This window comes from Peromyscus leucopus, chromosome 8a (genome assembly GCF_004664715.2).
Source record: "Peromyscus leucopus breed LL Stock chromosome 8a, UCI_PerLeu_2.1, whole genome shotgun sequence".
Lineage (NCBI taxonomy): Eukaryota > Metazoa > Chordata > Mammalia > Rodentia > Cricetidae > Peromyscus > Peromyscus leucopus.
In genome coordinates this window covers 41,950,258-41,974,321 of record NC_051085.1, presented here as the reverse complement: position 1 = coordinate 41,974,321, position 24,064 = coordinate 41,950,258, and the positions used below count along the sequence as shown (strand labels likewise).

The following is a 24,064-nucleotide window of genomic DNA, read 5'->3' as shown; positions in this document are numbered from 1 at the left end:
TTGAGTGCTCAATGAAAATTTAACAAAATGCAGCAAATTCATATCTGTGTAGCCTTGAACATGTTACCTAATGTTTGTATATTGGTCTCCACAATGGGCAAAATAAGTGCACTTTTTAACTTATCCATTAAACTCCATGGAGGGCCACAAATGGGTCCAGATTTGTCCTTGAAGCTGAAAGTTCTCATAGAGATCACTGTGACCAAGTGGAAGATGAAAAAGAAGGACCAGGACAAGGGGAAGCGCTTAGAAGTGAGAGGAATGAACAAGAAGCAGCAGTGTTGCCTGGACCAGTGCACCCTGCCCAGGGAGCCTTCAAGATAATATGGAGGAAAGGGGAAATATCCTGAAAAGAGCATCCTAGAGGCTGTCTGCAGACACCTGTGCTGTGGGATGGTCTGTATGTCAAATTGCTCTGACTGGTCAATAAATAAAACACTGATTGGCCAGTGGATAGGCAGAAAGTATAGGTAGGACTAACAGAGAGGAGAAAAGAAAGAACAGGAAGGCAGAAGGAGTCACTGCCAGCCGCCGCCATGACAAGCAGCATGTGAAGATGCTGGTAAGCTACGAGCCATGTGGCAAGGTATAGATTTATGGAAATGGATTAATTTAAGCTATAAGAACAGTTATCAAGAGGCCTGCCACAGCCACACAGTTTGTAAGCAATTTAAGTCTCTGTGTTTACTTGGTTGGGTCTGAGCGGCTGTGGGACTGGCGGGTGACAAAGATTTGTCCTGACTGTGGGCCAGGCAGGAAAACTCTAGCTACATACCTGGATACACTCATGGAGTGTTATAGCAGCCCTCAGGTCAGCTAGACCGAGTGACCTCATGGCCCCAGCTGTGGAGCAGCATCTGGGGGAGTAAGAAGCAAAGTCTTGAAACCTGAGACTCTGATGTTTTCTACAAATAATCTGTGCACATTGAAGTATCCTTTGCCAAGACTGTGCCTTTAAAAATCGTGTCCCCTCATTCTGGAACTCGATTGAATCCTATTCACCTGTTTAAAATACAAGTCCTCCATTTAACCACCTCAATTCCATCACAAATTCCTTCCAAGACTATGAGTCATATTAACAAAATACTAAGCTAATGTAACATTAATATACAGTGTGTGTGTATGTGTGTGTGTGTAAGTGTGTGTGTATCTGACCAAGAATGCATGATATGAGCAACACATTTATAGAAAAATATACCTTGCAGAACAGTAGCAGTATGCAAATAGTTCTTACATGGCTGGCATTCAGATCCCTATTATTTTTGTAGTCATTAAGAATAAAAATCCTGGGTATTGCATGGTAGTGCATGCCTTCAATCCCAGCACTCGAGAGGTAGAGTTAGGTAGATCTCTGTGAGTTCAAAGCCAACAGGGTCTACAAAGCAGGTTCCAGAGTTCCAGGACAGCCATGAGTGTTACATGGAGAAAGCCCGTCTTGAAAAAAAAAAAAAAGAAAGAAAAAGAAAGAAAGAAAGAAAGAAAGAAAGAAAGAAAAAGAAAAAAATCACGGCTTCAAAGTGTTAGTTAACCTAATCTACTGTAGCCATTTATCTGGCTTTATCCAGATTTGGGGCTTAGATGATTTAACCAAAGGGATAGTTTTATCATAGAATACCTCAGAACCATTCATTTCTTGAGAGATTCCTGGGTGTCAGGCAACAACTGCTTACAAGGTCTCTCAAATATGGAGAGTAAGAGCTTTGATCTTACCCAGTTCAATAAGAATATTAACCTTGGAAGTGAACTATTTGAGAAGGGACTATTGGGGTGGGGGGCGGGTGAAGAAGGATGAGCTAATAACAAAGGGTGTGAATATGCTCAAAGTTCATTATATTCTTCATGAAAATGTCATAATGATGCCCATTGCTCTGTATACCTACAATACGCTAATTAGAAGGGAAAATGAGAAATAGATCTACATTAAAAAATAATTAATACTTCATTAGATCCCAAGTGGCTTTAGTTTATGTATTTTGTAAACACTTCACATTTAGTGATATAAACATATTTACTTACAAAGGTCCATTGTAAGAGTTTATGCCTTAGGCGTTTTTGGTTTTGGTTATATTTGTTTGTGGTGCTGTGGATCAAATATGAGCTAAATCCCAAGCCTTATTGCATCCAGCCTGTCAACTTAATGTATGTTAGAATCGCTCCATTGCAATATGTACGTGTCTCCACTTTCACGGCTGTATGGTCCTCCTCTATTTTGCAGACGCATTGTTTTAGCTAGTTTCTAGTTAATAGGACTTAATAATTTTTTTGTGTATTATTATTACAGGTGGCTTTTCGGTGGACAGCCTCACATAAATGCCATTTATATTTTTCATCAGTATGATTTAAAATACTTAGAACTTAAAGCTTCTAAGGTTGTGTGACTATCATATAAGGAATATGGCAAAGATTAGGATTGTAATCTTGACTCCCAAATACCTACTAACAAAAGGAATTCACAGTTGTACTTTGCAGAAATCCTCTTCATTGTCCCTAGCCCTTCAGAAAGTCTTAATAAGTCAACATCATTTATGGACAAACCAGTGGGGATGGGTCCTGGCCAGGGCCTCTGACGTCAGTACCTCCTTTGCCTTGAATGGCCTGTTTCCCTTGTGCCCACCACAGATGAGGCGCTGTGGGGTCACTGCAAGGAGAGTGGGCATGTGTGGGTAAAGCACAGCCACACTTATATAATCTGTGGTTGTGTGGTGCTGTGACAGAGAAATATCTTGTTCCCAAACAAGCAAACTGGCTGGCCCAGGGGCGGGTCACCCTGTGAGCACATGAGGTTAGTGTGTGGGAGGTCCTGAGAGGTAAAACTGGACATATTAGAGCCTTGGGCTGCTGGGGTCTCAGCAAGACTTCCCATTGGCCATCATCACCACCCAAGCACTCCCTGTGCCAGGAATGGGTACCCCTTTGCCTCTGCTAAGACCAACTCCTTTCAATCGGGTAGAATGAGTGCTATCCATCTTTTCCCTCATCAAACATTAAGTCCAGTTGTTTCCAGAGCCACCCACCTGTCAACATGTAAGCAGTGTTAGAACTATAGCAATACTTATACTAACAAACGGAGGGCAAACGGTGCCCTTCCTGAGAGAGAAGAGTCCTTTGTAGAAACAAGACAGGCTTAATGAATTCCATAGTATAGTATTCCCTAATTGTATATCCTTCCAAATCAAAGACCACTTGAGTGTTTTTAAAATTTTACACTCACAAGCTGAGTGCAGGGGCTGGGGAGGAAATTTTGTGCCAAGGTTTTACTTCTTACATCCAGCTCTAACCTCCTTTCAGGAGGCCATGCCATTTTGAAGAAAGCCGTGGTTGCTCCCAGCTAAGACATGGACAGCTCCCCTCCTGATTCATCTCCATGCTAAGCTTCAGAAAGTGAGGAAGCGTGGTCTTGGGTGAAAGATGTTAATTCTGGAGAACGGTTTGGAATAAAGAAGTCCAGGGGGGGGGGGAAATAGCTACCTTTATAATGCTAATTATGGTTAATAGTTGAAAGGAGGAGGCTATAAAAACAGTGCAAACTGGAAGACAGCCCACAAAGTAAAATTAGAAGTTATTCATTGACTTTGGGGTAGGTGGGGCTTTTTCTTTTTTTAGACTCTCCCCAGAAGGTCCTGAGCTTAGATTTATTTATGCATTTGTTTGTTTATATTTTCTCCCCATAGGGTCTCAAATTGCCCAGGCTGGCCTAAACTCCCTATGTGGCCAAGGCTTGCCTTGAACTCCTGATATTCCCACCTTTACCTCCCAAATGCTTGGGTTACAGAGGTGTATCACTGTACCTACCCCCTGAGCTCAGATTTTATGTATGTATGTATTTATGTATTTATTTTGAGACAGGGTTTCTCTGTGTAGTTTTGGTGCCTGTTCTGGATCTTGCTCTATAGACGAGGCTGGCCTCGAACTCACAGAGATCCACCTGGCTCTGCCTCCAGGGTGCTAGGATTAAAGGCGTGCGCCACTGCCATTCGGCCTGAGCTCGATTTTAAAACAAGGCTTCCCGAACACTGCAGCTCTTCCCAACTCCCTCCTTGCACAGCTAGCATGGCCTCAAGCCACTTTGGTTCTAGAGTTGGCAGGGAAATTCTCTTCTTCCCACTGTAGGATGATTTCAACTGACCTTTGAGCCAAATAGTTCTCCTGGATCCCGAGAAAACTGACACCAAGAAGACGGGCTTGGGCATGAGACCTGAGGTCAGCAGTTCCTGGCTCCAAACCTGAACTCTCAAGTGTCACCATCTTGAGAAAATCTGTATTTTGATTGACTTAGTGATCGATTCTTTCTTCCAAAAGGGCTCTGGGGAAAGAAAACTTTATAGAAGAATTGGACTATTAAGGCTTCTGTTGCAAATTACTTAGCCAGTAAGTATGTTCAAAGCCAAGTGGACAATGTTAGCTTCCTGGCTTTATCTTGACTGTTGTCAAAATCTGGCTAGAACCAAGAGTCACTATACACACCACCAAATTCCTTGGCTTTCTTGGCCAGAGGAATCCTGGGTAAATAGGTACAGTGATGACCTTTTTGAACATGCTTAGTCTGCAAAGACCAACCATGGTAGAAGGTGCAATAGACAATAGTTCTGTCTGTGCTACATGGAGGCTATGGACAATCTTAGCCAAGCAAAGGGACCACATTTACATGATGGTGGCCTATGCAGCAAAGCCACCAAAGCATTCTGGGAAGTCCTCTGAGCAGGCTTTTGAAGCCTTCATCTGAAATTCAGAAAGGAATGGATTTTGCCTCTTTAAGGTTTCCCCAGTAATTGAGTTCATGGACAGGTGGAGGCTAATAATGCTTTGGTCAGACTGTTGTCTAAGAATATGTCAGTCAGCAAAATGGCACCAGATCTCCATTCAGTTGGGTTTCTGATATGGCAGATCCCCTGTTTCTTAATAATATTCCTCAGCTGAACAATAAGAGCACATTTTCCTTATCTTGTGCTGCCAGGATGAGGCTGTTCCAAGTCTCCCAACATAGCCAGCATCTCTCTCTTCTTTCCAGAATCCAGTCCTAGGATTCTAGAAGAAATACCCAGAAAATACAGGTTTGGCAAAGATAAAATAGTGTTTTGTGCTTTGGGAGTGACATCATACTTAACATCAGGATGACCCTGTTGGACACATAATGTGCATTTTCCTTGATGTATAAAATTTTGGGAAACCATAGATACATCTGTTTAGATAGGGTTCCCTTGTTAAAATGAAATCTCCAAGGACATGCTCATGGGTTAATCCTCAGCTTTCTGTAATGCTTATGCCAAATAAAGAGCATAAAGTTTATGTGAATTCTGGGCTATTCTGATTATAGCCCAGTATTGTTATTATTTCAATTGTAGTCCAAACCAGTTCCCATATTTGATCAGTACTATATCTGGAATATCTTTGAAATACTGCCTCATGTCTGAAAATTATTGTACCAGGCTTTTTTTGAGGGGGTGGGGGTGGGTGGGTGGAGCACCAACCAGCTCCCTGATCACGACACAGAAACTTCCTATTAGTTATGAATTCTTGGCCTGGCTTAGGCTCATTTCTGGCTCTTTTAACTTAAATTAACCCGTTTCTCTTTACCTTTCGCCTTGGGGCTTTTTAACCTTTCTTTCTGTATACCTTACTTTCACGGCTTCTCTTGTCCGGCTGGCTTGTGGCTGCCTGGCTTCCAGCCCCGGGCATCTCCCTCATTCTCTCCTCTTTCTCTTGTTCCTCTTGAGCCTAGAGTTTCCCCTCCTATTTATTCTCTCTGCTTGTCAGCTCGGCCTGTCCCTCTCCTGCCTAGCTATTGGCCATTCAGCTTTTTATTAGACCAATCAGGTGCCTTAGGCAGGCAAGCTGAAACAAATGCAACACAAACACATCTTTACATAATTAAACACACATCCTTACATCATTAAACAAATGCAGCGTAAACAAACATAGCACACCTTTACACAGTTAATGGAATATTCCACAGCATAAACAAATGTAACACATCTTTACATAGTTAAAGTAATGGTCCACAACACATTACCATGTTTCCACACAATTATGCTTTGGTTAAAAACAAAGTCACTTACCCCTGTTTCCTGGGTTCACAACTGGTGGCCAGAGGGAGAAGAACAGGGTTTAAAATTTAATCGCTGCGTACAATGTGTTTCAAGGTGGGGTGATTTGGAAAGGATATTGCTAGACGGTTACACTTTAACAAAGTGTAAACACACATGCACAGCCCAGAATCCAGACAACTGTGCCCTGCAACATGGGGAGTAGTCTATACTGTAAAGAGCACAGGCTCCCAGGCAGTTTCCATTTTTTCCCTTAGAGACACAGTTCCTGGTTTTTCCCCCTACCTCCTTTTTCCTTTCATCCCTCCCTCCCTTCGTTCCATTCATGGTACAGCTGTACACAGAGGGCCAGGGAGAAGAAAGAAGGACGTGGTCATGCCGCCGGGCAGGGGAAGCGGTGTCATCTGGGGTCTGCTCTGGATGGATTGTCACACAATTGCGTTTGGGAAGACCTGTAGCTGAGAAGAGCATTTCTACCCAGGAGGAAATGCATGGGGGAAAGTTCTGGAATTTGAAACTCAATAGCCACTTAGTCTGCTTTGTGTTGCTATAACTGAATACAGAGTGGGTTCTTTATGAGGACCTGAGGTTTTCTCAGCCCACATTCTAGAGGCTGGTGGGCTTAAGGTCAAGGGGCCATATCTAGTGAGGGTCTTCTTGCTACCACTGATAACGATGAAGCTCATTGTTTGCTCAGAGGGGCACACAAGAGATGGCCACACTCGCTTTCGAAACAGACCACTCACATGGTAACCCACTGTGTCATTGGTCCATTAATCAATGATTTAATGACTCCAAGGTCTTACCACCAAATGCCATCGCCAGATAACTTTGGGGATTAAGCTTCTGATACAAGAATTCTGGGGTGCAAACACTCAAAGCATAGTATGGCCATCAACAAGATAGGAGCATATGAGACATACTGTCATTTTATCATGAGTGCCCTGTGTAAGAGACACAGACGTGTTTATATCTTGCTATAATGTCAGAGTTTGTTGCATAATAAATCCACAAGCTATGTCAGTTTCACTGGCTACAGCTTACCAAACATCCCAATTTCTCTTGACAGTTGGCTTTTGGCATCATGGGTTCTTTTATTCCAATATTAATTACTATTATTGACACTCATTTTCACACAGTTATATAAGTATGTATATGTGTAGGTATGTATGTATTTATATAGGTTAAAAAATGGCTACTACAGAGTTAGAGAGATCACTGAGGTCCAAGATGCCTTATTGAAAGCAGAGGCAAGATGGCTGATGAAGATGAAGAGTCACTGAGGTGGTTAGATGGGCCAAGCTGTAGATCCACAGAGTCATAGGTCTGTTGTTGAGTAAAGGTCCTATTGGAAGGAAGGATGGATGGATGGATGGATGGACAGATGGTTAGATGGATGGACAGATGGACAGATGTATGTATGGGCAGACAGTTGTTTGAGTCATCTGTATTAAGCAGTTGGGACCATACTAAGCTGAACTACCTAGTGCAGTCAGGTGGTTAAGTGACAGGTTGGTGGAGATGTTGACATCAAGGCACTTGGTGTCCCTCTTTTAAATGGGGTCCAGGTGAGGATGGTGCACTCTTCCTTGTCTGCTCAGTAAGTTTATAGACCAGGTTTTTCTAACATGGTTTTCATAGGCCCACATGTCTATGTGTTTTCCATGTACTTCAATGGGTTTATAGGTGGTACCTTCTTATTAATATACATACATTGCTTATTAGTCTGTGCCTCACGGTTCATGTTAGACAGGTAGTTGTGCCCACTAATGCAGGTAAGGTGCCACGCTGTGCCATCCCGTCTCTGTGTTTGCACTTAAACTAGAGCCAACTGAGGCTTTGTAAAATGGAGACACCCAGGGCGAGGCACGAAGCCCTGAAAGCCCCCGTCCACACAGCTTGGGGCGGCGCAACAACCTAACAGCCGCAGCCTGGTTTCCACACATTGTTTCACTTGACAGTCAGCCATACTGCCTTTCCTCAACAGCTCACCGAGATCTGCTCCGCTCTCCCTAATAGATCAAAACGGCGCCGGGTGGGTGGGTGTGCTGCCATTTGACTATCTAGTCCCCACTGCTGGATGCTTAGCTTGTTTTCCATCGCTCTAAACAATGATCTGATGGTTTCCTCGGGAAATATCCCTGGGAGGGAAGTTACTGGGGCAGAACGCCGCATGCGTCTTAAATATACTGTGATTTGCATCGATGACTTGGCTTAAGGAGATTTACAAGTTCCCGGCTCCCTAAAGAGGACAGAGTCCTTTTCTTGGACCGCTGTGTCTCTGAACGCTGAATCATCTTTGTCTTTGCCAGCCCTTTCCATAATGATCATTATTTTGTGTTCCTTTAAATTTGCTTCCTTAGATTGCCAGAGATTGAACATCTTTTCTTAAAGTTATTAGCTATTTGCATTCTTCTTTTACAGCCTTGAGCATTTTGGACTTTTGCCTGGTTTGAAATTAGAATGTTATCTTTTTATTGACGAAGGGGAACATTTTGTCTGCCAGATACACTGCTCATATTTTTTCCCCTCAATATTATATTCATTTTTAAACATCATTTACATCTTTTACTGTGCCTAGATCTTAAATTTTTATGAAGTCAATCCTGGAAGCATAAAACTTAAAAGACAAACACCCCTGACTTCATATTGTGCAACGTTGCAGATGGTCATTGGTTTCATTTCTTGGATCTCTATGCTCTTCTGCAATCTAATATGGCTGCTATGGGATTTGCGTCTTTGCTGGGACCACTGTTCCACCAATGGAAGCGACAAAGCCCACCATCCCTCCTCTTCTGTGAAACCTTCCCTCTGTGTGTGAAAGAGCCTGACTGTCATATTAGGAGGTGAAACTGGGGACCCTTACTTATGCCAGCACCAAGTACGGTGGCACCACCAGAAGATGTGACAGGCAAAGTCATCCCAGACTCCCAGCCCTTATCTCACGTGATGGCTGAGCAAGCCTCCTGGAGACAGCCACACCTTGCCCAGATCAATGCAACTACCCAGACTCTCCAGAGACGTGTCAGCTAAGGTCAGTCATCACAGCTTACATCCTCAAGCTTTTGGGCAGCTTGCTCTGAGGCCATAAAGAACCAAGTCACCTATACTCTCTTTTGTACTGTGTTTTACTTGGGGTTTAACTTTTGCTTACATCCTTTAACTCACATAAAATTCATTTTCATATACTGTGGGAAGTGAGCAGAGGAGCTTCAGGCTTTGTTATTTTTTTTTCTTCTAAATGTATAACAGATTCTCCCAACACTATTTTTTGAACTGTCTTTTGCCACTCATTTGAAATGGTTCTCATTAGCTAAATTTTCATATGCACAGGGCTGTCTTTTAAGATATTCCTTATATGTTCTGCTGATTTCTTTCCATATTCATGCACCACTAACACAGTACTTACTACTTAATTTTTGCATACAACTTGTTGACTGGCGTCATAGAGAATAGTGTAGGAAGCCAGTTATTAGGATTCAGGGGAGGCACACTGTCTTTAATCCTTTCACACTCCTCGTGGAATCTGACCAGCTTTTGTGACATGGTGGTGATTACCAAATTGGCTTTTTGGAAGAGGAAACATTTAGCCTGCCAGCACAGCGGGAATGGCGGCATTCACTACACTAGAAATCCACTGAGAGCCTTGTGGTTTATGAGGAGGACATCAACAATTGTCTCTTGTCCTCACAGCTCTGCATAGTATAAGGCAACCCACCTCAGACAGGAGAGAAAAGACAAGGAACTCTAACACTCACAGAGAGTTTGCTCTGAGATGGCTCATGCCATTTGACTTTCCCAACAATCCAGTGTAGTGGGTGGGTGGTTTGTACCAGGTCCTGAAGATTTCCCCCAGTGAGGCAGCAGGGAGCTGTTAGGTCCACCTGACCCTTGGGCATGGCAACGAGGGACCCTTAAGACCTGGGATGCGTGTACGTGTACTCTCTTCTCTTTGTACCTTGTGCTCTTGGATGCTGGTGCAGATCAAGGCAGAGCTCTCCAGAGAACCAAGTTGGACCAAGCCCCACCCCTCCAGGATTCTGTGACCAACTTCTTTATTCTGATTGTGAGTTAACCCCCAAATAAATTCCTTTGACCATTAAATAGACTCCGTGGATTCATCCCATTAATCTGGAGAGGTCTTACATCTGTTTTTCAGAGAAGAATGTGAGGTGCATGAAAGATCAAATAGCTATATACATCAATATCCCATAGTAAGTGAAAAAGTTAAAATTCCATTTGTGTGTGATCACAAAACCACACTATCCGGAACACAGAAAGAAAGTGTCCCTCAAGGCAAAGGGTGGTTTTCTCTGGAAATACAGTTATGGAAATCTCTGGGTTGTTTTCTTTCTTTTGACCCCCTGATACTTCTGATGCTCTTCAGATCTTCTGTGTGGCTTGCCTTCTTGCTCTTGGCTTGGTCGGGGTTGCCAAGCTAGAAGGAAGAGGGGGCCCCTGTGGTAAACTTGCATTCAGTCATATTGTTTCCTAGCCTAATTCATCTTTCCCTCCTATGAGCATGTGTGGTGTGGTGATGATGGTGGTGGTGTGGTGATGATGGTGATGGTGATGGTGGTATGTGTATGTTCATATGTGTGGAGGTGCACATGTGAATACAGGTGCATGTGTACATGTATACATGATGTGCATGTGGAGGCCAGAGGGCAACTTTAGGGGTCATTCCTCAGGTGCCATTTTGTTTTTCTTAAAGACAACGTCACTGGCCTGAAACTCCCCAAGTAGGCAAGACTGACTAATTGGCAGGTCCCAGGAATACCCATATCTCTGCATCTTCGGTGATGGGACTATATGCATGCACCACCACACTAAATTTTTGTTTTGTTTTGTTTGAGCAATATCTGGGAGACCAGTCTCAGGCCCTCATGCTTGCAAGACAAGAGTTTTACCAATGAAGCCCTACATATAATTCTCATGGAAATCTGCTGCTTCCACCTGGACTGGAACCTGATGAATGAAAGAAACGTATTCCAAAGAAACATCGAGTATTCCGTGGCTGACAGAGACGGTTGGAAGGTACAGGGGGGCTTCACTCCCACCCTCCCGTCTTCCGCATGCATGAATGAGTGTGAGTCTCCATATTATTTGGCTACGTCTATTTCAGTGTGGTGGTAGAAAAGGGTTGGATTATGAGGCCAGGCATAAGAAGGATAACTTTTAGTCCAGGGGCAGAGCAGAAATAACTTCTGAAGGCAGAGTACAATTGGAAAGGACTGTTCATTTTGGCGGATCTAGGCAGAGAAAGAGAAGAGCAAATGGATAGACCAAAAAAGAAATATGGTGTCATAAATCAATGCCATGGGATTAAGTTTGCCAGTGGGTCCACTGAGTGAAAAGCGGAGCACGACAATGCTTTTTGTTTGTTGTTTTGTTTGTTTATGAAGAATGCGCATCAAGTGTAAAGGAAGGCAAAAAGCAAAGTACACAGAAAACACATGACTGCCCTATCCTGGAGGGATCACCGCCACAGAACGGAAAGGGCTGCGTGTTTATGAGAAAGCAATCTTGCAAGATATATACATCCTGAATTTAAATGATTGACTCAGCAAGCAACTCTGTGTTTGTGAAGAGAACTTCAGGGTATATACACAAGTATCTGTAGCAAGAAAAGAGAGCTGAGAACTGAGGTCCCATTCGTGGAGAGACAGAATAAAAAAAAATGACATATCCAGGTGATTCAGGGCACAAAAGAGGAGCAGAACTAATAACACACACACACACACACACACACACACACACACACACACACACCCCACACGCAACACACACTCACATACACTCCACGCGGGTATTGATTAGACTGACTTACGCACTTGGAGGCTGGATAGTCTCTCAATAGCCACCTGCATGCTGGGAAGCAGAGAACACAGTAGCTTTTATGTCCAAGGAAGTGGAAGCCTCTACATTCCCAGTCCAAGGCTAAAGGATGGAAGCTCCCTGGAGAACTCCTGGTGTGAGTCCTCACTAAAGCCCAAAGAAGTAAGTCTGGTGCCCACAAGCAAAGCAGTAGCAATACACACACTTGTTCCACAGTCACATCCTGGCTGGATTCTTCTTCCTAGCTTTGTTCTACCCCACCCTAGCCGACACGGCGATTCCATGCATGTTCAGGGCAGGTCTTTTCCCGCTTAGCTCCTTCCTGTGTCAGTTGTATTTGGAAATACTACACATCTCCATAAGTGTGCTCTGTTAACATCCAGGCTACCTCTCATTCCTATCCACCTGGTAGGAATTCAACAAGATTAAACATTACACCATGTCATGGAATACTACGAGACTGACTCTCTGCTCAGTGCACCAAGAGGGCATCGTGGAATATTATATGGCTGTTAAATAACTTGGAATTTGAAAAAGCAGACGAGAAAAGTGGAATATTATACAGCCATTAAAGAAATTGGCACAGAAGAACACAGACTAGCAAACAGATAAGCACAGTGTATGTATTCATTGCTATTTCATACTGTGAAACTTTTGGAAACATTTAGCTGTAGAGTTTTAGTTAAGTATGGCCATTGTTATTCTTATTGCTATGACAAAGTGCATGAGAAAAGCAATTTAAAGAAGGAAAGCTCACAGTATTAGGGACAGTCTACCATGAAAGGCAATACACAGGACAGAGATAGCATTACTAATGTTGGTCGCAGGAGTTGGAGGCGGCTTCCATCCTCACAGGAAGCACAGAATGCTGAGTTCTGGTGTCCCACTTACTTTTCTAGCCCCTGCCTGAGCCCAAAGGACGATACCCTCACACCCCGGGCAAGCCTTCCCACTGTAGTGAAGCCTATCTGGAAATGGCATTAAAGCCACACCTGGAGCTGTGTTTCCGTGATGATTCTAATCTCATCAAATTTGACAATCAAGGTTAACCATCATCATCATCATCATCAAATACTACGGATTCATTTTCATAGTGTTTGAAGTGCTTACAGTCTAATGAAAAATGGCCTATAGAATGGCAGTCACAGAGAGCTACCAGCACTGACATGATAATTATCAAAGCCAAACACAGCTTTATGCCAGTCTCTGAGGAAAACAGTTCCAGTTAGAACCAGGCTATCAACAGAGGCGCTGCTTTGTCAAATAAATTCAAGGGTGCCTCTGGCAGTTCTTGCAAATTCAGTCAGACAATAGGAATTTATTGTTGAAAGTTAGCTGTTTGCTGATTTTTAAAGGATTTAAAAACTTCTAAGGAAGAATACCTGATACCAGCCGTGAAACTTATGAACAGTAGCTGTTCCACCCATTACTAGAAAACAAATCCAACTGCAATCCAACCAAATACCCTCCTCCTGCAGAAATTAATCAACAGAGGCTGGAGAGAAGGTTCGGCAGTAAAGAGCATCCATGTGTTGGGGCTCCCCACTGCCTGTAACTCCAGCTCTAGGGGCTCCCATGCCTTCTTCTGGCCTCTACAGGCACCAGCACACACATGCACATACCTGCAGATTGCACATAGCCCCACACAGACATGCAAATAAAATATAAATAAAACAAATATTAAAGGAGGAGTTAGTAAGCAGAGCACTGAGACAAAATGACAGCCTGGCCCATTTCTATTTATTTATTTTTAAAAATATTTTGAGACAGGTTCTCACTATGTGGCCCAGGTTGCTCTTTCACTCATGACCCTCTTGCCATAGCCTCCTGAGTAGTTGGGACTATAGACACGTGATCATACACATCCGAAAGGAAAGAAGAAGATTCTTAAGCAAGACCAGAAACCCAGAGACTAGAAATGAAAGAGAATAAATCTTAATCAGACGCACATCACTGTACACTTTAACAAATAGAGCAGAGGCCTGGAGAGACAGCTCAGCGAGGGAAAGTACTCACTGTGCAAGCCTGAAAACCTGAGGTTGAATCTTAAACACCCATATAAAAAAGTTGGGCGTGGCTGGATGTGCCCAAGACTCTAACATCGAAGGGTGGAGACAGACAGATCTGGGAGCACACTGGACAGCTGGCCTAGCCCAAATGTCAACCTTTGGGTTCAGTTAGGGAGAGCCTGTTTTTAAGGGAGTAGAGGAGAGAGCAAAAGATGCCAGCATCCTCTTCTGGCCTGCCAATGTTTAGCAAGAGAGTGCACACCTGCACATTTGTGGACATGTGCTACTCCCATCCACCCGAGCTCTAAAGAAACAATGGATCTGGAGCAATGTTTGCAAAGAACAATGCCTGACAGTGTTTGCGATGGATAAAGAGTTCTTAGAAATTGATGGAAAAGGGGGTGGGGGAGAATCAAATAGAAAAATGACCAAAGGCGATAATTAGGAATTTCACAAAGAGAAAAGTAAACCCACATAGCTAAGATGAATATGAAACATGACAAAAATCACTATTTAGCAGGAGAATGTAAGTTACATTAATAGCAGATCACATTTCATCTGTGCACCTGCTTATACCTACGGAAACACTTGTAACAATGTGGAAAAATAAGAAGGTAGGTAGCAGCCTGTCTGAGTATGTAGCATGAGAGTGGAGTCGTATCTCAAGCCCAAATCTCATCTCTGCTTGACGAATTTAGGAAGGTCCTTCTAGCATGAAAGAAATGGAAAGATCCTGACGGGAAGGGACTCCGATCCTTGGCCAGGGAGAGGGAGAAGAATCTCTTCCTGTCTTCACCCTTCCCATTGGCCCTGCTGAGTTTGTGGGAGGTGTTTCTTTAATAAGGGGGAAGTCTTCATGGGAAGGTATGGCTGTGGCCTTTGAGGGAGCTTGACAGTGGAATCCAGGACACACCCACGGCGAATAAACACATAGCTTTGCAAAGCCATTCCTGTTAAAGTCAGGAACCGCAGAGGCCACCGACTGTGAGACTGCACGATTTTCTCCCTCTTTTCACTCCCTGGAAATTGACGTCAGAATATTCTGGAAAGAACATTTTTACGATCTGAAATAGTCTGGTGGAATAAATAGAGGAGTTCAGATGAGTGATCTGAAAGAATACATAAAGAATACATTTTCAAAGGCACGGCGGATACTTTAACTACATCTTCGTCTTGGGCTGGGAAGATGGATCTGACGTTAGGAGAGCTTGCTGCTCTTGCAGAGGACCTAAGGTCGCTTCTAAGTCCCTACATCAGGCAGCTGAACACCGCTCACCTACAGTTACAGGGACCACTTTGCCAGCACAGGTCTCAGCAGAGGGAGGGGCTCAGTGTTTCTGAGATCAGTGGTCTGAGGCCTTGAGCCATCTTCTCGTGAAAATTACTTGAGGAAGCTCCCTTCTCTTGGTTTTATTATGGAACGTGACTCCAAATGATACATTGTTTCTGCACCAATAAGACCTTATGAATTGATAATGACCTTATGACTTGGATAATGCCCAGCTCATTCATGGGTGGGGATTTCTGTTTATAGGATCCTTCTCTTTCCCACTGATTTTTTTTTCTTTAGTGTAAATAGCTTTATATGAATTAAATGGTCTCCCCTTATTAAAGAAACAGCAAACGCACACACACCCCTGGCCAGGCCGAGTAAACCAAATGTTCTTATCAGGCAGGTCACAGAAGGAGTTTGTTCAGCTGTGTTGAGTGGGCTGAGCTCCAGCACGATGGCTTTCAGGGATTCCTAAGCGGGCATAGAGATGCTCTCGGAGTCACCCAGAGTGAGCAGATGAGAGAGCAATAGAAAGAGGAATCCCCACAGGACCAGAGAAGCGGTTCCCTCCAGGGAAGGCGTGTGGTCCAGGTGAGTGGTGGTGAACTTGGCTCGGGCTCACGGGGGACAACGAGCCACGTGATTTGACCCAAGGCTAGTCTCTACATTCATTCCACTCACTCTTTGGCACTGATGTGACCCTGATAGCTTTTGAAAGATTTATTTAATAATAATAAAAAATTACGTGTATGTACCGTGCCCGTGTGAGTTGAAGAACATGGTGGGAGACCAGAGTGGGTCAGATGCCCGGGAACTAGAATCATAGGCAGTTTCGAGTTGCCTGAAGTGCATGCTGGGAACTGAATCAGGGGTCCTCTGTAAGAGCAATAAGCACTCTTAACTGCTGACCCATCTCTCTAGCCCCAAATAAATTTTTTTTACACAAAATTATGTTTGTTTTTTTTTTTTCTTTGAAAACAGGGTCTTGTTCTGTAGCTTTGACTGGCCTGGAACTTGCTGTGTAGACCACAACAGCCTCCAACTCAACAACAGAGATGCATCTGCCTCTGCCCCCCATGCACCCCCCCTCCCATGCCAGGATTAAACGCTTCGCTTACCTTTCAATGACATCTTTTAGGTGTGGCTTTTTTTAAAATCCAGAATCCTAGGCAGAGGGAGAGTGTGTTGGTTGCTTTTCTTGCCGCTGTAACAGAAAAGCCTGACAGACCAGCTTAAAGGTATCTCTAGTCAGTCATGGCAGCTAGGACCCAGTCTGTGGTAGTGGGAGCTGGTGGTCTGGCTCCTTACATCTGAGCCGACCGGGAAGCAGAGAAAAGCCCACAGAAGCAGGCCAGCTGTAACCCTCCAGGCCTGCCTCCATGCTCCTACATCTCCCAGCTGGGCCCTGTATCTAAAACCTGCCCAGGCTTTCACACAGACCCACCAGATGGGGACCGAGTGTTCCAACACAGGAGCCTGGAGGTGTGTGTGTGTGGTGGTGGGGGGGTGGCGTCACTTTTTATTCAAACCATAAGGAGGGGGAAGTCAGAGGGGGCAATCCGTTCAGGGGCAGCCGGTGTTACAGTGTCTCTCCATTCTCTGTGCCCAGGCAGCAGTACGTCCCATCCCCCACAATATGCCCTGTGAACCCCATTAAGTTTAAAGGGCAAGTTTTTGTTTTTCTGTCCGCTGTCATTCCAGACCCCTCATGAGACAGTCTGGTGTTCAACTTTAGTTTATTCCGCCCTTGAGGGTGGAACCAGGATCACTAGGGTGAGTGGGTGGGGGCTTATTAAAACAGATTTCTGGGCTCCACCCAGAGACATATACAGTATCTGGGCTGGGGAAGGACCCTCCATTTGCATTTCAAACAAGGTTCCAGGTGAAGGGAACTGTGGAAGATCTGTGGGCCATGTGTTGGCCGCTAAAGAAAGGGGTTGCTCATTCAACTGGTATTTATTTGATTTTGCCTCTCTGCCACGTGATGTACAGGTGCTGGGGATAAAACAATGGAGAGAGAAGAGGAATGCACCCTAGCTGGCAGTGTGGATGCTACGCAAATGGTTGCATAAATATTTATTATGTTGATGAAAAGGACATTACTAGACATTAGGCCAGCAAATAACAGGGAAGGTGACTCCCCTGGAAAATGACATTTCAATTGAGTTCTTTATAGGGAATTGTTAGATTTTCCACTCATTCATTTACATTCTCCATGAGAACAAATATATTCCATACTTTGAAAATGTCTTCAAGAAACATTCTAAAGCTCTAAACAGTTCACCTACTTACTTGATGCTTTCTTGAAATGGGCAGATAACCTGGAGACAACAACTGGATTTGTTTCGGAGTCAAGAGGTGATGAGAAGCTTGGAGTGCTGCTGTGTGCGGAACTCTTGGCTCCCCTCTCTGCCTCTGTAGGGTAAACCAAAGGCCAGGTTTACAGCAACTGAAGAAGTAAGGACTCTCATTTCACAGTGGGAAACCAGATCCCGGGATCTCACAGGGTTTACCTTGTACGACTAGCATGGGGCGGGATTCCAACCACACCCAGCAATTTCCTTGGGAGAGCATAGGCCGCCAGAGGGAAGATATGTCAAAATGGGAAGGCCTGGGGGTCTAGCAGGCAGGGCCAGTGAGAGGAAGCAAGTGATAAATAAGACAACAACGTCTAGAAGTGGGACCAGTGAGAAGGTAGGGCTCTTGGGAAAAACGTGGTCTGTGAGAATGAAGGTGCTATGAGATGGTGTGTCCTGTGAGAGGATGAGGCCCATGAGAAGGTGGTACCGGGAAACACTCGGTCTTAAGACTTGTGGAGAGTTGCTGAGGAGTTTTAAGCACAGATACGCTGTTGCTAGTGAGGATATGAGATGTGAAGGAAGATGCTTATTGTCCTCAGCGTTATTTGGAGGAAGAAACATTTTCCATCTACTGAAGAGCCGGGATATTCTGTAGCGAATGTCCACATCGCCTGTCCTGTGCCGGTAGCGTGAATCCTGCGGCTAACTTGCAAGTCCCCTTTCTGGTGCCATTTCTACACTCACCTACAGAAAATGTGTGATGGAGTCTCCTGTTCCCGTCTAAATACTCTTCTTCTGAGGTAGGTTTAAAGGAGAATTTAAGTCCATATATATATATATTCATATATATGGATATTTACAATATAACATATATATATATACATACATGCATGAATATATATTTTATTAACAAAAGAATCAGGCCAGACAGCTACACATGAAAAATGGTGTCTAAAAAAAAATTTGGTGGATAAAGTGTTTTTGTTTAGTTTTTTTCTTCTCCCTTTCCTGGTTCCTTTTGAAGTAGGATTTTGATATTTTGATATGATTTTTCATTTCTCCTCCCCATTGCGTGTGTGTGTGTAGATAAAGGAGAGAGAGAGAGAGAGAGAGAGAGAGAGAGAGAGAGAGAGCAAGCGAGCTGTAGTATGAGCACAGAATGAATGAACATTAATTTCTTGGGCTTTGTAAACATCTCAAATATGCCAGTGTCCGGAACACCTGCTAAGAACTTGGGGTGGGGTAGGGTGGAAGGTTGCAACCTTTCATACTCCTGAGACAACAAAGTTTCTTGTGCTTGATATGACCGTTAGTGACGTGACCTCGGCCTCACACATAAAGTACCTTTCAACAACACCATGCGTGCCCCTGTCCAAATATGATTAGTGGTCTTCAAAGGCCCAGGAAAAGCCTGGGATAGAATTCAAAGAGCCACATTTACTCAGGGTTCCTACATGGTCCATATTGTTTCTATTAGGGAGCTTGTCTAAGTCCTTGGCAATCTGGGTTAATGATTAGCTGGGTAAGTGACACTGATAAAATCCCCATATCCTGACTTGTGGTCAACTGAGTGTTGCTCTTCTGAGGACATGTTTGATCTTACAGCACATTTAGACCTTTGCCTACCTTTATCTCAGAGCTTGAATCTTTTGTTTCTCAGTGTGGTCTTTGTGAATTAGGGAGTAAATACAGAAAGATTTTACCCATTTGCGGATGGTGAAAGAGTTATTGGAAGGTACTGTAAATGGTTTATTGTTTGAGCTGAACCCATCAGGTGTTGTTTTTTACTCTTTTTTTAGGGGGGGGCTGACACCCAGCCCCCAAAGAAATCACACATGGAGGCTTATTCTTAATTATCAGTGCCTCGTCTTAGCTTGGCTTGGTTTCTTGCCAGCTTTCCTTAACTTATTCCAACTACCTTTTGTCTCAGGGCTTTTCCCGTTCTCTGACTTCTGTCAGTCTTACTCTTACTCCATGGCTCGATGTGTAGCTGGGTGGCTGGTCTCTGATATCCTCCTCCTTCTCTGGCTGCTAGCTCTCCAACCTCTTCTGAGATTTCTCCTTCTATATATTCTCTCTGCCTGCCAACCCCGCCTATCCTTTCTCCTGCCTTGCTATTGGCCGTTCAGCTCTTTACTAGACCATCAGGTGCTTTAGAAAGGCACAGTAACACAGCTTCACAGAGTTAAACAAATGCAACATGAACAAAAGGAACACACCTTAAAGTAATATTCCACTACAATCAGGTTGAATCCAACCCCCAGCCCTCACCCAGTGGAACCTCTTGCCCTTCCTTCCTCAGGATGAAACCTTGCCATCATCATCTGGGACTGGGGTGGGGTGTAACACTGAGCTGTAGCACAGCTGGTATCGAGCCCCAAAGAAGCCTGAAGCTGAGATGACACTATGGTTGTCCCAAGTGGTGATGAGGGGTTGGAACCCTTCTTCTGTTTCAGTATCAGCCATTGGCTACTGCGTCCCCAGAAAGGAATATAGTCTCTAGGCAACTGGCAGCCCAGGACTCTGTAGGCTGCACTGGACCAGCAGGGGTCATGTACTTTATCCTGTGTCAGGGTATCCAGGTTCTACCACAGGGAGCTACAGAAAAAAAAGGCATACACAGTCCTACCACATTGGAAATGTGCAACCTGCCATGGTGCCTTCTGGGAGATATGTAAATAAAAAGTCATTACCAATGGGTGCTTTGAGGGTTTCTTGCAGATACCCCCACTGAGGACCACCGGGTGCCATTCTTTGCTATAGAAATGCCTTACACTGCTTTGTCTGCAATTCCCTTACATTTGGGGGTTTGCCCCTCTGTGGGATCCCTTGTTTGGGGCCCTAATCTTGGTGGCCAACTCTCCAGATTTGTCCAGCATCACCATTGTTCTAACACACACACACACACACACACACACACACACACACACACCAAAATAATTCACATCCCAGGAGATGTTCCAGTCCTGGATAAATGGGGGTCACCCTAGAACGTACGGACCAAAGACATATGGACACACATTTAAATTTCTACAAGAAGGCATTATGCTGGCAAATGTTTAGTAGCTGGCTTTTCCAAAATAAAGCCCTGATCTGCATTGCTGACAATTGCCGTGGTGTAAGTATTCCCACCATGGCCAATGCGTCACTGAACATGGAGTAGTGAGAGATGCTGACGGTCAGCTCTTAGGAGATGGGGTACAGCAGGTCCCACCTGCTCCAGCGCCCTGCGGAAAACAACAGTCCTGAGCATCAGTGAGATGAAGGTTTCGGACAGAAGTCGATTCTAAAGCTGCACAGATTAGGGGAAAAGGGAGGAGCCCTCAAAGGAAGCAGCTAGAGCGAAGGGAAGGAGAGGAAACGGGGAGAAAGGTCAAGAAGCCGAGACACGTGACAGTTAGTGGCTGTGTACCCAGAGCCTCAGTTTACTCAGCTGCAAAATCGCAGCTGCCTTGAAGGATTACATGACTCAGGCATGTTATTTGGTACCTAGTAGGTGCTAAAATGGTCAAGTTACTCTTAGAATTGAATTAAATATTTTCACAGTAGTATTTGTGTAGAGATATAATGGTAGGTAGGGTTACAAAGACACACACACATATATGCTTTTATATGTAAACACGGGGTATATACACACATCTGGAACACCCATGTATACACACACACACACACACACACACACACACACACACACACACACACATTCCCCATGAGACAAAGCCACATGGCCAGACAGAGGGAGCCGTTTTACACTCCTTGAATGTCGACTAGAGCCATTAGAGAATGATGTCACTTCTGTTTGGTTGTTCAAGGACATCTGAGAGATGAGAAGCTTAGGAGAGAAACATCCTGCCCCAGCCTTTGAGGCTACAAACAACCACCACAAGACCGGAAAAAGTGTTCACGTGAAAATGGGTTCCTTTCAGACTTACTGACTAAAAGGATTTCAGGTCAGTGTTTATCCTTCAGGAAATAACTAGGAAGTGGGAATAGTTCCATGTTCTGTCAAGGTGTGCGGCTACTTCAGAAACAAGAGAGTCAGAGGCATCCTGAGTGTGTCCTTACTTCTGGACGAGTCCCTGGGTAGACAGAAAGAGTGACTGGATAGCTTGTTTCTCATGCAACAATTCAGTCTGAAACTAAATGATGTGGCTACAAACTCAGGTGTGTTACCCGTCAGCCAGGCTGGACCACACCTCGTTGCTTGAAATCACCACGAAGAAGGCAAGGAGAGAGCTGGGGAGATAGGTCCATCAGTTAAATGCTTGCCTTACCAGCATGAGACCTGAACTTGCCGGGCAGCGGCGGCGGAGGTGGCGGCGGCGCAAGCCTTTAATCCCAGAGGACCTCTGTGAGTTCGAGGCCAGCCTGGGCTACAAAGCGATTTCCAGGAAAGGCACAAAGCTACACAGAGAAACCTTGTCTCGAAAAAAACCAAAAACCAAAAACAAACAAACAAAGAAAAAAACAAAAAAAAAAACAAACAAAAAAAAGAAAGAAAAAGAGACCCGAGCTCTATCCTCAGAACCCACATTTTAAAAACTAGGAACAGTGGTGCGTTCTTGTAACCCTAGTCCTGGAGACTAGTGGAGACAAATGCATTGCTGGGGCCCCGTGGCCTGCCAGCTGTGCCCACTTGGCAATGCCACACCAGTCAGAGATGTTTTCTCAAAAATCAAGGTAGATGGCACTTGAGGCATGACTTGGGAGGTTGACCTCTGTCCTCCACATGGGACTACATGCATGTGCACACACGTACTTACATTTCACATGAACATGGACAAACACACACACACACACACACACACACACACACACACACACACACACACACACACACCAAGGCAAGAATCTTACACTTGCTGCCATATCTACTTACATTCCCCTTGTCTGTGCCACGGGGGTTGTAGAGAGAGACAGGACTGAGTCTTGTTTCCGATGTAGGATGCGGAACGAACCGGGGCAGAAACTTTGCGTGGGGGAAACTGGATGAGATCTGTAGCGTGGGACTGGGGTAGGTTCAGCCACAGATGGTGGGAGGCCTGAGGAGGAGCTGGAAAAGCTGTCAGGACGGAGAGTCCTGTTTCTTTTGTGCTGTTCTGCTAAAACTATTTTGAAGCGGTTCTGTGCTTCAGCTGAACTTTAGTGAGAACAATTGAGGGCCTGGTTTTGTTAATAACTATGGAAATAAATGTATTGATGAGGACCTGTCAGCTGTCATGTGGAGACTGCCATGGCTTGGGAATCTTTTTTTTTTTTTTTTTTTTTTTTTTTGGTTTTTCGAGACAGGGTTTCTCTGTGTAGCTTTGCGCCTTTCCTGGAGCTCACTTGGTAGCCCAGGCTGGCCTCGAACTCACAGCGATCCGCCTGGCTCTGCCTCCCGAGTGCTGGGATTAAAGGCGTGCGTCACCAACGCCCGGCCGGCTTGGGAATCTTAAAGTTACCAGAAATTAAGTCTAACACAGCACAAAGTCTCTACTTTGGTTAAACATCTTGTTTATGGTAAAAATGCAGGTGTGCCAATGCATGCTGATTTGCGGTTCAGAATTTTACACTAATATCCACTTGAACTTTGTGCAGATAATCTTTCCATGAGCATTTGTACCTAGAAAGGGGTAAACATATGCCAAATTCATGCTTTGGTTTTTTTTTTATTTGCTTGTTTGTTTTGTGGGAGTGTGAAAATTAAGTTCCAGTGAAGATTTTAAAAAGAATAAGGTTTGTACTAAAATGAAAACTCAGCTGTAAGTTTAAAACTATTTAAACGGAATATATTTGCTTTCTGCACTATTGGGATTACCTTCATTTTTCTTTGAAAAGGTTTAATAAAAAAATTTATGGGTATGGGTATTTCACCTGCAAGTATGTCTGTGAAACACGTGTGTACCTGGTGCCCACAGAGGCCAGAGGAGCACATTGGATCACCTGGAACAGGAGTTAGAAATGATCAGGAGTTAGAGCTGCTTTGTGAGTCTTGGGAATTGAACATGGTTTAAGAGCAGGAAGTGTTCTTAACATTGAGCCATCTTTCCAGTCCCTGCTTTCAATACTCTGTCACTCACGCTTTGAAGGCAAAAATAGAAGAAATCAGAGTACCCAAAAGTCTCAAACCTCCTACACACACATATGCCCCCCATCACATACACACCACACACACACACACACACACACACACACACACACACACACACACACCATTTTTTGTGAGGTTAAATGGATTCAACTCAGATGGAAGGAAAAATAAAAGACTTAGGCTTATGACAGCTTGACTTGCCAGACTCGATGTGATGACTGTCACAAGCACAAATATTCGAGAACCCTGTGTTGTGGCAGCAAACGCCTGCTTTATGAGAGAACGAATGTTTGCGTGCCAGCCTTGGATATTGGTCCCTTACAAGAGAACCAGATTTGATTAGCTAAAGCATTGAGTTCACTCGAACATTCTTTGAATGTCTACCAGTGTGAGCTCTGAGCAAACCTCTGGTGGCAAGCTCCCGGGACCTGCCTGGACGTAAGGAAGTACAGAGTGTGGTAGGGTAGCCATGAGGTAACACACGGATACTGCCTCTGTCGGGACACACTGGGGAAGGTGCTCTGGGG

At 44.3% G+C, this 24,064-nt stretch overlaps 1 long non-coding RNA gene across 2 annotated transcripts; it reads right to left on the bottom strand.

Annotated features, from left to right (window-relative positions):
* Positions 1–13,605: 13,605 nt before the first annotated feature.
* LOC114683854 lies at positions 13,606–22,428 on the bottom strand. 2 transcript variants are annotated; one of them, XR_003733211.2, is made up of 4 exons: positions 22,344–22,428; positions 17,457–17,579; positions 16,283–16,368; positions 13,606–15,000 (listed from the first exon to the last, which is right to left on the bottom strand). It is a non-coding gene; the product is annotated as an uncharacterized LOC114683854 (long non-coding RNA). The 2 variants fall into 2 exon arrangements; XR_003733212.2 differs by having other exon boundaries at positions 16,283–16,329.
* Between the last annotated feature and the right edge of the window lie 1,636 nt (positions 22,429–24,064).